The sequence below is a fragment of the Colias croceus genome, chromosome 17 (genome assembly GCF_905220415.1).
Source record: "Colias croceus chromosome 17, ilColCroc2.1".
Lineage (NCBI taxonomy): Eukaryota > Metazoa > Arthropoda > Insecta > Lepidoptera > Pieridae > Colias > Colias croceus.
In genome coordinates this window covers 5,417,685-5,429,694 of record NC_059553.1, presented here as the reverse complement: position 1 = coordinate 5,429,694, position 12,010 = coordinate 5,417,685, and the positions used below count along the sequence as shown (strand labels likewise).

At 30.1% G+C, this 12,010-nt stretch overlaps 1 protein-coding gene across 1 annotated transcript in view; it reads right to left on the bottom strand.

Annotated features, from left to right (window-relative positions):
• LOC123698951 (thrombospondin type-1 domain-containing protein 4-like) overlaps positions 1-12,010 on the bottom strand; it is a 93,703-nt gene that overhangs the window by 10,083 nt on the left and 71,610 nt on the right. The gene's annotated exons all lie outside the window — the stretch shown is intronic.

Here is a 12,010-nt window from a genome sequence, read left to right as displayed (position 1 = left end):
TATTATAAACTTAACAGTATGCTCTGGAACGATAGTTTGCTCGCTCATTTCGGTAATATAGTACTGACTCTAATCTTTCTTTATTAAGAACTAGTTTTATAATTATTTATAATGAGTAGTTTAAGCCTTAAGAAATTGGTTATGCTTTTAAAGTAGGTAATGTAATAAAATATATCTTATTTTTTTATAAATGAATCGATTTTATTTTTCTCCTAGAACCAAATCTATAAAATGAAAGTGCTATAACTTAAACTTTATAAGGAACTAATTAAAACAACTTATCGTTTACACTGTCCAGCAGAATTTATTACAAGACTAAGACAATGTGTAAAATTTCACGTCTCCTTTCCCTTAGCTATTAATACGAAAGCATAAGAAGCTTTTACGATATGAATCAGTCACGCGTCTTCCGAGATCAGTGTGAAGATAGGGATTAACATGTCAGCACATTTCACGGGTGTCTGCGCAGGCGCCTCGGATACTGCGATATTAACTATAATACCTTAGTATTTGCGGTTTAATTCTGCTGTAATTAAGGGTTGTTTTATTGGACGAATTATGATTTTTTGTAACGTATATTTTGAGAGATTTATTCGTTTGGTTGGTTTTGGGATACAGTCGAAGGTTTAGAGAGTAATCTAATGATAAGAAATTTAATGCAAGTTAAATTTCTTCTAAAAGAAAGTCAAATATATTATTATATACTTTATCCACTTTTATTTCGAAGGACGGCAATTTTTGAAAATGTAATTTGCATTTTAATGCCTGTGACACTTGTGACCTTACAACATTTAGTACATACTATGAGGTTACAAGTGTTTATAATGCGAGACACACCACTTTTATTTGTATTGAGTTGTATGCAATTAATTTATTTTATTATTTTATAAATTATCGAAATATGTTCTACATTATCTATAACGAAACGTTAAATTGATAGCTAGTTTGCATTTGAAATGCAATGGTGTACATAATTTTTTGTCTCTAGATACATAATAAATTTGTATAAGAGACTCCTACTTACTCTAACTATTGAAAAAATAATCTTTACAATATGTAAACCATCTACTTTATTTTTGGATTTGTATTTATTATAGCTGTTCAAACTTGTATATTTATAGCATATTCGTATGTCATATATACGTAAGTTGAATACCTTTATGTTAGAAACTAAGACTTGAGTCTGGGAAAATCTATCAGTAATTTATCTTAAGATTATCAGAAAACATGGTCCTCATTCGCAGGCCGCTAAACCCGCTTCCCATGACGTATATCTTACCTGTTTAATACATGGCCCTAAGATTTATAACTAATTTAAAATCTCGTTGAATTGATATATCATCAAGATGCATACATTGCTAACGAATGGCTTACGGCAAACCTACATGTATCTCAAATGAATAGCTCTTACATTACGAGTATGAAGAGCTATTCATATGGGGAACATTTAATACGTTATTCTGTTTAATTCGCAGTAATGCTAGGTAAGGCGTATACAGTTTTAATTATGATTTATTATGGAACAGTAAAATGTTTATCCATTGTGATGTACGGTGAATGTATGACTGTGTATAGGCATAGTTTTTATGTTTAACTATTAGTGAATGAATGAATTATATTTCAAAATAAAAAAGAAACTTTATTTTCGCAAATGATTTTATATGGATAACCTTTTTAAATTGCATTATATTTTATTTAAAAATATAGAAGTGCCATTAGATATAGAAGTGCCATTATTATAGAGATAACGTTAGTTTTTCATCCCATTGCTAGGTATATGTTTAATATTAAAATGTTAAGTAAAAATAAATCCTTTTAATAGATGTTCTATTAATTAATATTTATAAGCATATAATTAACTTTCTTAAGCTATCAAAATAATGTCTTCTCTACTCGTTTAATCGCGTAGCTTTTAGCAAAAGTCAAATAAAATTAACAATATTGTCAAATAAAGTAGCTGTTTATGTTAAACGGAAATCATTTCGCTGTTGATAAAATCACAGTTGATTCTATCTCAGATTTTATACGAGTATAAAACTCTGTCGTGACTGATAATTTTTAGACAGTTCATTTTGTTAAATTCACTTTTAAAAGGTAATATTCTTAAGGCTAGAACTACATCTACAACTAAGATTCACATTTTAATATAACAAAGATACGTTTTGTTTGTAATAAACAGTTCATCACACCGATAAAAATCTAAATTTCGTTAACTATTTTAATTAGATTAAAATATTTATCTATTGTATAAAATTTGCACTAATAATAAAACTTTGTCATCTTGTTCAGTTATTACGGAGCCTCAAGTAATCAACCTAAACGAACATAAGAAGTTAGCATCTTCAAATTGCTCAAACCTCAATTCCAATTATTGAATTCAAGTGAGAAAAACGCATGCAGTGATCAAAGATGCATATGGCTGATGCTTACATCATTTCGTAACATTTAATGTGACACTAATGCGAGTGGAACATTAGTGAATAGTAATGTCAGTTTTATGAGCTTGTACGAGATAACGACGTCTAAATCTTGTATTGGGCGACGCGGGAATCATTTTAATCGGCGTGTGGGGAAAATACGTCAGCCAATGTCATGAATATACGATGTTAATATTGAAATAGGCATGATTAAGATGTCCTACATATGATTTTTAATTCGGCACAGAAAAAGCTTTTTAGCAATAAGGCTGTCTTCTGTTTTTGTTATCTATAAAAGTTTAGCAAACTTCTGAGTCTACTGGTTTGATATTTTAAACATCTGCAAGTTATTAATTTTTATGATATTATGTTTGCATAGCAATAGACTTTATATAAAAAGTAATTAACAGATCATAATCATATAACCGAAGGTTCCATTAACAAACAAACATGCATTAAAAATGATTCCACAGATCAAATTAATGATATGAACGTGGAAGCTCTCTATTAAAGGGAACCAGTTTTTAAATTAATCGAAGATATTTACGTAACAATCGGGAGCTGTATCCGCCCTCGTAAAAAACCCACTCATTATTGTTCAAATCAACCAGTTAACTATTAAATATATGACCCTTGTCAGTATGTTTTACCGATCTTTGAGACAGCCGCTATATGGCCAATAAAAATTCTTTATTTGATTAAGTTGCGGTGGGCATTTTAACGGCTGTATCGAGGCATTCAAGTTCAATGTTAGCCTATTAATATCTATCTAATAACAGGAGTACATTATGAATTATAAGTTTTTATAACTAGCATACATAAAGAAAAAGATAAACTTTAAAACAGTCTAGTAGAAAATTGTCAAAGTATTTAGTCAAATTATTATCTAACATACTTGACTAAACAACTCATCTACATAATATAAGAATAGAAAAAATATATTTAATTATAACGCACAAAAGGAAATAAATTGTAGATGTTTAAAATATGTAAATAAATAATACAGGAAGTTATAAATAAGTTTTCTTTCTGACCGTTTTAAAGTTTTCTTATCCTGCCTTTGTGGAACTTTCACAAACCTCAACTTCCGAAAACACGATTCCAAGTTTCCTCGGTCTAAATAATTTGTTTTAAGTTGTTTATTTCTTGACAGAAGTTATATTTATATTGTTTTTAGGCCCTGCTTTGAAATATAACAATAAACGAATAAAATAATTACAAGTCATCGAATTCTGGAAAATGTTTACTACTTGATACATTGTTGGAAAAGTTGTTTATAAAATCACTGCGCTTCTTATTTCAATCAGCTGTTCATTTGATTTTATTACACCCAATTGTTTGCCGTTTATAGGACAAAGCTCACGAACATGGACAAGGCCAGAACATTTAGGGTATGCAATTTAGTGCATACATAGAAAACTGGTACAATGCGTCATCCTCGAGACACCAAAAAAGTAAATATGCACTTAAACATAACAATGGTTCTTAAATATAGTCCGAGTTCTTTGAAATGTGACAAAGTTCGTAATTAATACAAAAGCGTAGCTAATATAAATTACAGAGGAGTTTCATTCATTAGTGCAACTAGACCAGTCGTTGACTTTTCATTATCATATGCGATGAGGTTGACTCGGCGTGAATTATAAATTTATTAGCTCTGCGGTACTTCTAGCTCAAAAGGACTCGGCACAATCGCAACTTCTGTCTCAGAGTTATTTAAATATTCATCAATACGTCAAATTGTTTCCAGCGAATCAATCCGGATTTCTGCTTTACATCTATCTGTCTAATGACGAACGCGTCTCTGGATTCCTTCATCCGTGACTTCTTTATGCTCAGTTATTCTTGTCAATGAGAACATATTTACAGTAATTAAAAAAGCAAAATATTTGCCGATAACATTGTGAGCGCTATTAAATTTATGATGCTTAATATTGAGGTCGAATGAACAACTGAATCAGATAAGTATATATCTAATTTATCCATTCAGCTGTGGAGTAAGTAAAACAAAGGTGGTCAGGAGTGCTTCAAGGCGACACTACACACATCTATGTGCACGCGACAACTGGGTCGCATCTGATTTATCATGCAACATAATAATACTCATTGAAAATAGTTAAATATGCGATGCATTACAATACGAATAATGTTTGAAGTAATAGCGTCGTTGAAGCATTCACTCGCGAAGGTTCAGTTTATTGTTTTTGAAATATGCGTGTTAATTACTGAACCAACTGTTTGTACAACATAATATTTATTTAGAGTATTCGTAATATAATAGGCAAATGAATATGTTTAAATATAAAATTTAAACAATCATAAGGACGGTTTATTTATATCGTCAACTGGAAAAAGCTAAATAGATTTCTTGGAAACAAAATTTAATGTTAAAAATGTGATAAAGTTTGCACTGTCTAATGTCAATATTATATGAGCGGTTGGTCAACGTAGAGTAAATACCGCTCGGCGCCAACATTCCACAAGGAATAGAAAATAAAGAATATATCATGTACCCGCAGAACAATGTCGAATAATATCCAAATGACAACGTAGTCTTGACGAAAATGATTTCCTGGTACTAAAAGTGAACTAACAATTTCAATGTCGAATTTTACGACCGGCAAATGAAGCAATGTGTGCTTACGTGCGATCTCGCTCGGAATTACAATCACAGTAAAAAGTATTTTCTTTCCAATTCTTTGAGTGGAAGATGGGTGGAAAAGTTCTGAAACGTTTTTCAGAAAGTAACGTAGCCTAGGATAAGTTTATGTAGGTCAAGTACGCAAATATCAAGAAGTCATATTCCAATTAGGCTGCAGGTACTTAAAACTATATTCACGAAATGCTGAGTATGAGTAGTAAATGCAGCAGCAATTAACTGTTTCTTCAATGTTAATAGATTATTTTGTTATCAATAAACAACATGTGAATGTTTAAAATATACCCTTAAATCTTACAGCAGTAGTAGTAGATCTTCTTGTAGTACCTATTAAACTTTCTGCTCCTTACCAGCTACACGCGTTCTACTATCCACCACCAAGTAAATGTATCAGTTACGATTAGGTACATTGATTTGTTATTGACCAGTTCTATTTCTGCAATCAACACTGGCCGATTTGTTTATCAGTGACGATCATTTATCACTACTACAGATAGCGGCCTAAATTGACATTAGACACAAATGTCACGCATTCGCAAATTTTCTAATCAACAATATGCTACCACAATGATTTAAAATTGAGTGTCTAGACTCACAAATGTGCAGTGATTTACACGTACCTATCCAATGATTGTTAAACATTCTACTTGACTAGATCAAAGCGAAAAAAAATGAGGTTAATGTGTTCTTGTAAAAATTAAACAACGTCGAGGATTGAGCTGAAATTGACGTAGGTAATGAATTCAAGGTTCGATATTTCCTATGGATAGAGAATGATCGACAAGTGGATATTGCGACCAGAGATGGGGCTGAAAATCATAATTTTTAAAACTGCGATTGTTTGATAGATGTTTTACATTTAACATAATATGTTCTTGATCATTGAAGCAAAGAGTCGCTATCGATAGGTAGTTACGAAAATTAATTTTCAATTACCCATTTGCGACCTCTTGAGTACGTCCAATAAATAAAAATTACGATATTATCAAATGCACATAATAAAATTTCAAATTATAAAAGGTAGATACGACATCCATATTATATAGATATATAATAGTACTTACCAGCAAGATGGTAATGGTGAGAAGCGCAGGTATTTTCTCCATTTTTAAGAATTTCGTCGACACTGTTTTTAGCACTTCTTATTACCAAACAAATGTTAATTTGTTTGAAAAGAATAGTTCGTTATTATCCGCTACTTTAATTGTATATCATATCTGTGAAAATCAATTAAGAAATATTTCAACGATGTTTCGTAGATAAATTTAAAATTACAGTGAGTTTTCTTTTGTATGATGTAGTTATTAAAACGCAAAGGCATTTAACAGCAAAAGTTCACTCTTCAAACATTTTGAAAATTAAATCGAAATACGAAGAAGTGTATCTTCTTATAAAGATTGTAATACTATTATTTATTTTATTAATGGTACAAAATATGATTAAAAAATCAAAGACCCTTTATTTAATGTTAAATTCTATGTCATCTTATATATAAAAATGAATCGCAAAATGTGTTGGTAAGCGCGTAACTCGAGAACGGCTGAACCGATTTCGATAATTCTTTTTTTATTATATTTCTTGAAGTACGAGGATGGATCTTATGTAGAGAAAACGTAAACATGCACCACTGGCGAAGCCGGGGCGGACCGCTAGTATTTTATAAATCTCTTTGACATTACACAAATCTCTATCATAGTCATATTTTTCAGACGTGTACACTGTACATAATATTGAATAACGAAAATACATTACTTATCGTTAACTTAAAATCAATTATGATTTCTAAATAACAAAGATAGCCGTTACGTTTTATGGACCAAATGACTTGGTGCCAACTGCCAGGTCAATTAGATTCATCAATATATTTTTATGGTTGATCCTGTTTTAGTAATTAGTGTAACTGACTGTTACCCGACTATAAAAGAAAGTTGAACTACAGTTCGATTTTATACAAATTGAATATGTTTATTTAAATTTGGACGATTTGAATGTCCTCATAAAAAGCATCTAAAAGCTCTTCATTTAAGATAAAAGTTGTCGTTCTGTTTAACTGATATTAAAAAGGATGTCAATCATCAAATCATTAAATACATGCTTATAGTTGAATTTATATTTTTTGGTTTTTATGGCATTCAAATGCTTTATAAATATAAATTTATAAAGAATAGAAAAAATTCGATCACGTTACAATATTGTATTCACTGAAAAGTGCTTCATATTGGTTGAGATGGTTGTTAAATCATCTCAATAGATGGCGCGCGGTGTGTCCCTTAAGACACATAAAACTGAAAGGATACATGCTTATAGGTTAAGTCGACCTACTTACTTATTCTGGTTAAAGACAGAGTTAAATCTTTCTAACTTATTTGACTATAAAACAGTCTACCAATGTAATCTCTTTGGAGACATTTGTTTTTTTAAGGTTTTTCTCTTCTCTTAACAATATACCACATATAAAATATGCTTATCGATTTGTAATCGTTGAAACAACCAGCGTGACATTTGTCAAGATTTCAACGTAATTATTTGGAGCAATAACTTGCCCTGAGTGGGTTACAGTAAAAGGATTTTTATCACCATTTTAGGTTACCTAATCTAAAAGTTTGTGGTATCGCGAAATCTAAAAATATGAAATAGTTGATACCACACTTCGACATTGGCTGATAAGAAGGTCTTTGCACTGTAGTTTATCGTGATTGCGCTATTTGAATCATCTAATAATACGCGTAATTTATTACTAAGTACGGCTTATTCCTATTGTTTGGATATAGCAAGACAATTCAATGTCCTATATTATCTACTCTTTAAAATTGAGAGACCAGTCATGTCAATTTAAAATTATATATCTAATAATTTGCATTGTAAGAATATTTGAAATTGGATTATTTATTGCGAGTTCAAACAACTATTAGGATGTTTTAGTTTTTAGCATTAAATTATAGCTGTTTAAAACCCTTGATAAAGATAAAGATGAAAATACCTTACATAGAGAAGGGAGACCAAGAGAATTTAAAAGTGGTGACACCTAGGATAATTTATTCACCACATAAAATTATCTATTGCATTAAACAAATTATTAGCTGTACACTTTGTTACCTTGGTAGACTGTAGAAAATGGAAATTTAAATAAAATTCAGATAGTCATCATTAACAACGATTTTATAACGTAACACAAAAGCAGAAGTTACTGAATAATTTTTAATAAATTTATCATATATTTATTGTTTAATAATATTTTTTATGTTTGGGTTAACCTTCCTTTCGTTATTTAACCACAAAATGACAAACTACAAAAACCATTTTACTAAACAAATGCTTGTAAATATTCGTTTAAATTTTAATCCCTATTATTCGAATGGCCTCGTTAGATTGCATTCATTATCTCGCGATAAAATTCCGCGACTACATTGAAAATGCGCGGTAAATAAAATATTCTTTCATAATTTTCAACTCCTGCAAGTCTATAGGATGTGTGTTAATAAAACATTGATTCAGTATACGAGCGAGATAGCGGTAACAAGTTAAATATGCATGACTTACTGCGTATTTTTAAATATTATTATGTTAGACGCGTTCTATGATTATTTCACCAACAAAGGAGAATTATATTTTGGATAAATAGTTAGTAGAAGTAAAGAGAAGCTACAGATTTTGATACATTGATTAATGATTATATAATAACAATACCTCATTAAAATACAAAACATGAAAATGTGCTTTTCAGAAACATAATACCTACTATGCTTTCGGCTAAAGCCTGTGCTTTGAGAATAAGTATTTTGTTCAGAATAATCGTATATTTCAGGTAGTGAATATGTAATTATATTATGTAAAACGATAGCTTACTGTACTATGTTAGTTCAACTTGCGATCGTAGATATAAATACTGTCGATGTCCGAAAAGGCATGTGTCTGACATACGTTACAAAATCGAAAGAATCTAATCTAATCTAATCTAATCCCGAGGAATGTTAAAATTTTAATTGTGTATTACGGGATTACATTCTAAGGCTGTAAATCATAGTGCGTTTTTATTGGCTTTGAATCAAGAGCAGAATATTTAAAATAGATTTTTAATTTAATCCATACCACGGATTTTAGTGTCAGTCAGAGCCTTCACAAGGTCGAGTCGTAGTTGAGCAAACAAATTTAATACCGATTTTAAAATAACTTTTATATCATCTTCAAATAGACCGGTAAATTGATTTCAGTTTTATTAAGGAACTGCCTTGTATTTTGCGTCACGGATTTATTTTTAGTGGTAACCGTCATGTCGATAAGCCTTAGCTTATGAAATTAGAGTGTAGGTAGTATTATCACCTTGCGGGCAAAAATACTTGCAAAATTCTTAAACCGACAACTATGAGAAAGTCAATTTCTGTTCCAAATATTTTGAATGTTACACTAGTTTATAACGGCTACATTAAACTACAAAAAATATATAAATAATTATAATAATATGTCTTAAACAATTTTTTTTGTAATAGAAGCAAAGTTAGCTGAGATGCTTACATATTGACACTAGTTGCACATACATTTCTGCATAATAAAGGTATATTTATCTATCTGTTTAAAAATCACAGTTACTTAGGGACCGATGCTATAGACAGACACATAAAAGATAAAATAAATCTAAAATAATATATTATAACTTTAATTGAAGTCAATATTGCATTTCCATTAAATTATGTTGACAAGAATTAATAATTCTTAATTAAAAAAATATGTATCGAGATGTTTAATACTATTTACCGTAAATTGAATGCACGATCGATTTCAATTATCGTCACATGTAATACGATTTAATTATTAATTAGATTATGTATGTGGGATGCGGTTTTTGAACGCATCTCATATATCTGAGTGATACATACATGACATATTCATACTGTATCAATTTTCCGTGAGCATTTTAAACGCATTTTATATCTCATGATTGTGCTGTATAAATAAAAATGGTTAGTTGAACTGGCGTAATAGGCTGGATCTTCATTTTCTTTTTTATTTAATACATAGTTTGGTTATGATCAGCTATATATAAAAAGCCGTCTGTCAACCCACAAACATGTATGTATTTAATAAAAACAGTAAATGATAAAAAAAAAACTTTTCACATTTCAGTAGTCTGTTTTTATATAATCTACACATCTTAGAGCTTAAGTGAGCCAAAAATGTCCCCGGAAAGCTTTTACGAATGATAATAATAAAAGAGAAGTGAAAACTATAAAAATTATATGTTCATAGATAAAACACATAAAAAATTCTATAAAAAATTTCGTTTGCGGTTTAGTTCACAAACAAAATGAAAGACATGATAGTTGCAATAAATATAAAAGTTTAAAGTCCGAGACGGTTAGACACTTTGTTTCTTTCACAATTTATGGATGTGTAAACCTTGACATTATAATCCTTCTTTACCCATATTCGAAACAAAACAACGTGTAAATCATGTAAAAAAATCCCAGAAAATCCGTTGTCTAATAAACATACACATAGCGTACTAGTTTTCAACATAAACAAACGGTAAACCATTTTTTGCTATGATTATTACATGGTACCTACATGAATGACGGTCTTCAATGATTACTCCAGGTTTTAAGAACCTGGCATATATCCAAAACCACTGATTGCTTTGTTCTCATATTTTACTACGTCTCATTTCTTTTGAATGGAAACATTCCATTGAAAAAACATAAATCACCTGATAATAGGTACGTTAAAATATTTTGTTTATATGCGATACGCGTAATTTCGATTTTATTGTTAATATTCTGTACACACCCGCTGTAAAATTGCTGTCAGATCATTTTGGCGGCGGCGTTTATTGAATATAGATGCTTTTAAAATATTTGTTTTTAATTATACAAAGTGCCTATTTAACTTACGTACGACAGCACGTTATACTAACAGACAGGATATTATGCTTATATATATTTAATAGAACCTTAAAAATTACAAACACATTTCTGTTGATCTACATAAAATAACATAATTGATACTAGTACACGGTTATTGATCCAAAAGCTCTAAATTTACGTTTCATTCAAGCAAATTGTTCAAATGAAAAAATAACTAACAAGTCAAAGATGAAAATATAAAAACGCCAAGTTTGACCCGTACAAGACTGTAGGTACTATTATTGAGTAGAACAAAAATACAACTAAATTATACCTTGTTACACTATACGGAGTATAACAAGTGTAGAGAATAATTTTGTTTATTATTAGTGAATAAAATTTACGAGCACGTCTCAGAGAATTTGGGCGTTTGGGTGTCAATCCACAATTATAGGAGATTTATTATGAGGTACCAGGGAAATGACAACCGTTAATCGGTGTGTAAAATATTATCTTATAGCTTATTTTTATGGGAAAATTATAAGCAACATTCGGTAGGCTTTTGAAAATGTTTATGAGAAGTATCGAATTTCGTTATGTGATATAATATGATATCTTATGTAGATATGTATCTATAGCTACGTTATACATTATATTTGCGGAGCATACCAGTATATACTATATTTTATGAAACTTATTTTTTAATAAATTAAAATAAATATGTACCAACATATTTCTTCATATAACCTACCTTAAAATCGTTTTTTTTTCCTGTTTCTTGTTTTATTTATTATTCTGCTTTACAGCATTTTAATAAAAATATTGTTAATTTAAAACTGTACGTTCAGTACCTATTTCGACTTATAAAATAAATTTGTAAATTACCAACCGCTCTACGTCTGATAAGGCGAACCCTTTTCAGGATTTATTACAAAAACTCAGCCTCACTCTAGAAAAAATTGTAGATCGCTGCAAAATTGACATAAGGAGATAAACTTCGGGCCCTTTTAGTAATTTAGGGCAAGTAAACTGTTTTGCTAGAGCACCGAGGACGCGGTACGTACTCGCAATATTTATTATATTTTGTAATTGGCCCA